Here is an 8,358-nt window from a genome sequence, read left to right as displayed (position 1 = left end):
ATTAATTTCAAGTCTATGAATTCTTAATATATCAGATTTCAAGGTATCTTACTTTCAAAACCATCGAGGAAGATTAACTGTTTTTCTTAAACAAAAGCGGAAAAGAATAAAAAAAAATGAAAGTTTGACTTTGATATTCTTTTCAAGATCATCTGTCACTGGAGAGTTTAAAGTTGTCACTGCACCTCACATGGCGCAATGTAAGCCTAATTAAAGATTTGTTTCAGTTTTTTAGCCTTTTCCTTATATCCATTCCCGCGTCCTGTCTTTCATCTTCTTGTCTAAACTTTCTCCAAACCCCAATACATAATGTATACGTAGAACTATTCCTTACCAATTGGCAAATCCCGGAGTCTTGACGCTCATACAGCTTTATTTTGAAACTATTTTTCTCATTAATTATGCCCTTTCAAAGACATTTCCATGAACTGTCTCCATTCACATTTGCTCCAAGAATTTCATGCATATCCACGACGCCATATAGCAAAAAGAACATCGGAAGTTTTCTATTCAAAACGCATCATTTTTCATTCTAAGTCTCCCGTTCTGTTAGCTGAAATGGAAAGAGAAACACGGTTAGTAAAACAGAAATATCCATGTAAATTCAGGCATTAGACTTCGTGTCTTATGTATCTAAAAGAGCTGTATAATTAAAGTCTAGAGAAAGTCGTCTACTGTAAAACTGGCGCCCTAACCAATTACAAAATATTTTGGCAAATGACCGTGTCTTTCTTGTCACATATGAATAAATATGATAGTCATAACTTTTAATGAAAATGTTATATCCCTTTAAACTAGATTTCACGCGATAAATATGTTACGATTGCAGAAAATCTGTAACAGACAGTTCAATTTTTCACATTCAGGGATTCTGTGAAGGCCATAATTCGTGGTTTATCTTATTAAAAAAAAAAAAAAAAAAAAAAACTTGGCGTATTTCGTCACCGCCATTTGAAGAAGAAATTTCTGCAACCTGCAGTTGAATAGTTTGAATGTGTAATGATGAGTAAAGGGATATTAATGTTATTCTATTTTCAAGGGTTCTTTAGTCTGACTACCGGTCGTCTATGCCTTGTGAAGAGATTATAGCGTATCACACAATTTACCTATACGCTGAGTCACTCATTTAGTTATTAATAAATAATTTTTCCATCCAGATATATGGTTAGGTTTTCTTGCGTGTAAGCTTCCAATTTAATAAAACAGATTTTTCATTCTCATACACAATCATGTACTATACGCACACACGACGTCACCTTCCGGATTAGAAGAAAGAATGTGAAGAGAAAAAATGGTTAGATTTGAAGCTTCTATGAAGCATCTCTGCTTTCCCCTCATGAACTTGTAGGGAGGAATATATTGCTGTCTGCTTCATTCGCATCTATATTATGAATCGCTATATCTTACTAATAAAAAAAAAAATTCTTCTTTGTTTTAAGAAAATATACTCTAATGATTAACTTATCGAAGGTAAAATATGCCCATGTATGACATCATTACATAACAATGTTATCATACTGCCAACTGAGTCAGTGAATTTGTACCGTTTCCTAGCCTACCGGAAAAGTCATTGTAATGCTGTCCTCAAGCTTTTGTCACAAATATCAAATTTTTGTTTTTTCCAATGTATCATTGTATCGTTTTTTAGATAAATATTAATCTCCGACCTAAGTTCAACACAAATCTTTTCTTACGGAAATATAAGTACATAGAGGATATTTTGCAGAATACATGTAAACTAGATGAAGCAGTAACTGAGATCCATTTCGGGTATCCTATATATATATATATATATATATATATATATAGATATATATATATATATATATATATATATATATATATATATAGATATATATATATTCCTCTGAGCGAGCTGAATATATATCTGAGGGAGTAAAGTCAAATTTGCTTTAAAAATGACTTTATGTCTTTTCATGTCGCTTGCAGTTGATGAATCCACTGATGTTGGAGGTGTTGCTCAACTTCTTTGCTATGTTAGGCTTGTTAATGGTGATGGTTGCGTTAATGTTAGTGGGAAGTTTCAAGTGTTTTACCTTTACTTGGGAGAACAACAAGTGAAGAGATTTTTAATGCATTATTGTCATTTCTTCAAGGACTACTTGCCACAGACGGAGCTCCATCAACGTCGGAAGGCAGAGAGGATTAATTTCTTTTCTCAAACGACTGTTGCCTGATTCATTCACTACCACTGCTTTACTCATGCTAAAGTTCTTCGCAGCCGAGTCCACACTGAAGAAGTTACAAATGCAAAACCGATAAACTTTCTCATTTCAAAACCACTGACTAAGAGGCTTTTGAAAATGTTACTTGAGGAAATAGAAACTTCTCATAATGGACTGACCACGCATGCCGATGTTCGCTGGCTGAGCAAAGGGAAAGCTCTTTCTCGAGTCTGGCAGGCATTTAACGAAGATAAGGCCTTTATTTCAGAGAAATGTCCCTGGAAATTTCCTAAAATATATGCTAATGGTTTCAAGCTCTCATTTGTGTCTGCTGTAGACTTGCTGAACAAACTAAGCAAGCTGAATCTGCAACTGCAAGGAGGTGAGAAGGTAATAACCGATCTATTTGACATAATTTCAGCTTTTCAGGGTAAACTCATTATTTTCTGAACAACTGGCTGAGGGCTTGGTTCATCATTCTCCTCAACTACACAACAAGAATACACTGACAGTCAGTGTTTATCCCCAGCATATGTAAGTTGCAGCATATAAGTCTCAGTCAGGAATTTTGGAAGAGTTTTCTAAATATGGAGGTTCATGCTGACAGATTTCAACTGGGTTTGTTGCCAATGGAATTTGACCAGAAGAAATAAAAACAATGTGTTCTCTCAGCAAGACCTTCCAGATGCTGAAATGGAGTTGTGTGAACTCCAGTCATCCACATCACTAAAACATTTGTACAAGAACTCGACTTTTCTGGAAAACTCCAGATACAAAGAGACTTACTGTCATTCGTTTTGAAGCTTTACCAAGTGTTATGTTTATTTGGATTTACCTAGTATGTCTGTGACTCTGGATTTTCTTTCATGAACAATATGAAGAGCAAAAAAAGAACTAGAATCAGCTAGGACCATCTTAAGCACTGCTTGCGAGTTGCTTTGTCAAAAACTATGGAGGCAAATATAGAAAAGCTAGCCAAAGCAGTTCAGCAGCGTGTTTCTTGAATCCACAAAGTAGCGGAGAGGTTGACTTGCTTTATTATTATCTATATATTTTTTCTAATGCTCATCATTTGAACTAATTATCTTGTGTATCAGTATTCAGGAAATAATGAATCCTTTGAATTTTATTTCTCTTTTTTTATTTGTAGTTTTTCACGTATATCACAACATGATTAACGTAATGAACAATATAATTATTATGCAGCAAACGTATGTTTAATTTGTCTATAAACCATGAAGGTAATTTAGTTATATATATATAAATATAATCTGACTTAAGAGGTAAACATATTACCTTATGAATCAGTGTGTGTCGTTAAAGTACTATAATACCTATGACAGTTATATAAAATATGCCTGATTGGTGAATGTCAGTAATTTTGAATAAATACCCAAGCAGTAAGAGATTATTTTAAATACTCAGTGCAAGTAATTAGTTTTTAACCTTTAAATAAACGAAGACTTACTCTTTCACTTACTAACTGGACTGCTTCTTAATTCCCAAACTATAAAATTATTGTGGTGTTCTCACAGTTACTCACAAAACAGGTTGTTGCTCATCAGCTTTAAAGGGTTGGGAACCCAAACAATCACCAACAAAATTAAAGCAGGGATTACAACCATCTCAAACCTCTTCCAGATATCTTAACTTTCACGATCTATTAAACTTATGGGTCGCCTTTGGTAAACGATTATTTCTGGCATTAGGCTGCCTTAATATCGTTCAGTTTAGCAGCTTCATTTCAGAAGGCAATGTCTTATTTCCCCCCTTTTTCTTGATATTGATATTTAAATTGTCTTAATCATTTACTGCGCTTAGGTGAAGCTATTACCAACTTGTTTATATTTCACTCATAACCATTTGGTTTAATGGAAGGTTTATTCATTTACAGAGCAAGGTCTCTCTTTCTTAATCAGAGATCCTCCCCTCTCCCCAGCCAAAAGTAAAAAAAAAAATCATTTGTGAAAAAATATAGGTGTTTCCTAACAAGTAGAGACGAAAACCCTATCCTTTTTCCATCCTACACCTGAAAAAAAAAGATTTGAAAAAAATTATTTGATGTTTACTGTTTCAATAATGATTAATGTAGAAGCTATCTTACTTCCTCTATCTTCATTTCTACTCTTTCAATTTAGTTGTTTTCAGTATCTTATCTTATAAATGAAGCACATTTACTCCTTAAAAAATAGAATATGTAACAAACACTTTTGGATCGGCATTTTACAGTTCTTAAACAAAAGGGTAGTAAATAGTATAAATGTGAATGTTTGTATGTTTGGCATGTGTTTGTGCAAGCTTGTACGGCAGTATCTGTCACGGACACTTTCTAACCTATAAGAGGCCATATGTCATTTGGATAGCAAAGAGAAAATGCTTAACCCTACAATCATTCCTTTCTGGTACATGTTTCTGATAAGACGCACATCAGAGAACATAAGGATAACTTTATGGGCCACCGCGACGCTGAGGCTCTTGTGTCGGTGCCATTTTGACTGTTTCCCTCTATTTTTTCTCACGCTTCCTTTGACCGAGGAATTGGAGGATTGAGCGCTCTTTCCTTTACTTACCGATTCTCTGCATTTTGTTTTTTGAGAATTTATAATAACTGTTAGTTGATTACTGATAAGAATTAATATTTCAAAACCTATTGGAAAGTTGTAGAAAATATTTCCTTTTTGAATAATTAAAAATAGAATAAGAATATTCAGTTACGTTATTCATTGGCATGAAAAACTATGCGTTAATAAATCTTAGTTGTATTCTATGAACTTTGCTGGATCTCTAATTCTCAAGTAAAAACCTCTCTGCAACCATTTGGTGTTCCAGATGGTGAACGAGAATCCTGTTCAGCTTCTTTCTAGACTACCAGGAAAGTAGTATGTAAAGCAAAAGTACTGAGTTGACTGAGAGATCAGAAGAGCTTGTATTCTGGAGCTCTCCGGCTATTATTTCCTAGAGCTTGAGCCGTGGACTCACGTAACACTATAACTAAATAAACTGACAGTAAAATCGCAGATACTTAAAGCCTGTTTAATTAAAATAATGAGGGGAAATTACCATCAAGACGCATCAATTATTTCATCATTCTGATAAGTATAAATCCTAAAAGTCTACGTTTTTGTTCATTATAGACGAAATCAGCACTTAGAAAAAAAAAAAAAAAAAAAAAAACACTTTTAGTTATGTTACTAGTATTTCAAAATTGCTATATTGCCGAGAGCTGAGTTCGTGAACAGTCACCTTTGTTAATCACTTCGAAAAACGTTAGATTCCTGGTAACAACTGGAACAGGTGCACTTATGAAAAATTTACGATCGTAGATAATAATAATTAAATAATATCTTTTTGGGGATCAAAGAACCCTTTCATAAAAAAAATATTGATTTTTTTTTTTAGCAGCTTGAGAGAAATGTATCTGAGAGAGGTTAATCCAACTCTCTTGGTGTCATGGGTAATGACTATTTTGGTAATGGTGGATTAATAATGATCCAGTACGGTATTGCATATGTTCCTAACAAGAGAATTATTATTTGAACGTGTTTAGAAGGAATGAGACAACATGACACTTATGTTTCGAAAATTTTGGTCACCTACAGATAATGGTTAAAAAGAAGAGATGCTGTGTAGTGTATTTTCCAGAACCTTTATCTGTTGGGATTGGTTTGGAAGTTAAAAAAAATATTGTTGTGAAATTTACGTGAATGCAACACTATTTGTGTTTTTTTTTCATAACTGTTCCTTAACGTAATTCGCTACATAACTCAAAACTTACCGGAACAGTAGTCAATATCTTAGAGTAGTTGACTGCTTCCATAATCCTGAAAAATATTCAAAAGACTACTAAGTTCCAAATACAGAATGTTGATTTATCACCTACATTGAATTGGTAATTGAATAACGATTCCCCGGGCTCTTCATTTCCTGTTACAGAATCAACATTGCCAACTAAATCTACTTATGTTCACTTTCTATTGCATATAATTAATTTATTAAAGCCTATCAACGTTATCGCCTCGCCTCCTTAAACCTTATTTTTCGACAGAAAAAAAAATACTGCTTCATATATTATTTACTTTGTATTACTTTTCATGTGAAATAAATGAATAAAACCTAGATCACAGATAACTATTATTCTCATCCTTAGTTTGTGGAGTAAGTAAAAAATGGCGTGAATAATATGTAGAGTTGTTGATGTTTGCATGTTGATAATATACGTTTGTTGATGGAAATGAAATGAGGAATCAGTGACGGATAAAAGGATTTCTATCGTGTGTGTTAGGCGATATTGGGTCGAAAAGGAAAAATATAAGCCACTACCGTGAGGCAGGGAAATAGATATAGACTAGCTAAAAAAATCTGAAAGCAGATGAATATTGATTTGGAAGTTATTAGAGGGAACAAGGTCGAATAAAGTGTTTATGAGATCGTTTAGCTTCACGGATAGAATGTAATTGAGTATACTGAGTGGAAACGGCTCCTAATTAACACATCATGTGAGGGGAAACAAAACAGATCTCGTACAATAACAAGTAAATGACATAAGGAGATACTGGAACAGTGAATCCTCAATCTCGAATGAATGAAGAACTATAAAACAATGCTGGCGATCCACTCGTGTTTAGGTATACCAAACAGCGTATAGGGTGTTTGTATTTTTTCTTGTAACTTACTTAAGGTAAGCAAAGACGCTGGCACATACAAATAAAAGCACATATGATATATATATCTCAAGTATAAAAGGCCCATCAAAATACCCTGGTTTAAAGGTAAGGACTATATTTCGGTGGACTAACTTTCACCCTTGATAAGGGTGGAAGTGAGTCCACCTAAATATACTCCTTAGCTTTAAACCAGTGTCTTAATGGGCGCTTTATACTTCAGACATATCCTGTTTTAACCGAAGAATTTATTCATGTGAGATATATATATATAATATATATATATATATATCTATATATATATATATATATATATATATATATATATATATATATATAAATGTGTGTGTGTGTGTATGTATATAGATTTAACGTTGTAGAAGTAAGCAAAGACAAGAAACCCCGACGCACAGGTACAGACAGAGTTAGTTCTTTTTCCGTAACAGTGGGTAGCTCCTAAGGAAAGACAACTCTATACCATGGATAACCCGCAAACAGTTGAATCAGAGGCATGAATCTGCCACCGTGCATTGTTTGGAAAGGTCAAATAACCGTTCTCCTCTGTGCAAGAGCAGAGACGAGTTTTGTTCAACAGGATGGTAGTTGTGGGTGGCTTGTAATTGCTGAAACACTGAGGATTGCTCTAAAATAGCCTATTTCATTGAATATTCATAAAAACAGGATAGAGCAATATAAATCAAAGCTTTAATGTTCCGGAAAGAATGGGTATCGCCAAACACTTATTTACCACTGTCCAAGTTTGTATATGAGAAGGATACAGAAAGTGTAAATTTTATTGCTGTTAGTTGAAGATGATTAATCGTTTGATGGTCAGTGTTGTAGAATTCCCGATGCAATGATGTTTTCCATATATATTTTTTCAAGTAATATAGCTGTTTTTTATTATGTTGCACTTGGTAAAGTCCTTAAAGTTTTTACAAAATAATGCATTATTATTTTTAGTATAAAGTTTGATAGTACAGAATCTTTCCATTTACTAGAAGAGAAAAAAGAAAAAAAATTTCGAGTGAAAATCTGTTACGAATGCATTTCTCTCTGCGAAGCCCTAGTCTTGGAGAAATGTAGTTTTTGCATTGTCTTCAGGAAGTGAGCTAATGCGATGCTCTGTCTTGAAATGGAAGAAACGTTCGAAGTTCCATCACGAGTTTCCACAAAGTTATTAACCAACCTTTTTGATTTCCTTTCAAATGACTTTTCTTTCAGTCCTATTAAAATCAAGAAATATATTACAGGTGTATCTTGAATCCTTATGAACTAATACTTGTCAACGATTTTTGTATGTACTGACGTGTGTATCTAACAAGACATCTGTCTTAGAGAAAACTAGATGCACAATATTTACTTTTGAATGGTTATAGGCCAAAATGTCTCTGAAATATTTTTTCTATCTTCAAAGAAAATGGCAGATTATTCAGCATTTTTTCCGAATAACTCGAAAAGAGTATGAAAAAAATTCTTATGGGATATACGATTAACCTTCATCTTAAATT

The sequence above is a fragment of the Macrobrachium nipponense genome, chromosome 36, assembly GCF_015104395.2.
Source record: "Macrobrachium nipponense isolate FS-2020 chromosome 36, ASM1510439v2, whole genome shotgun sequence".
NCBI lineage: Eukaryota > Metazoa > Arthropoda > Malacostraca > Decapoda > Palaemonidae > Macrobrachium > Macrobrachium nipponense.
This window is presented reverse-complemented; position numbering follows the sequence as displayed.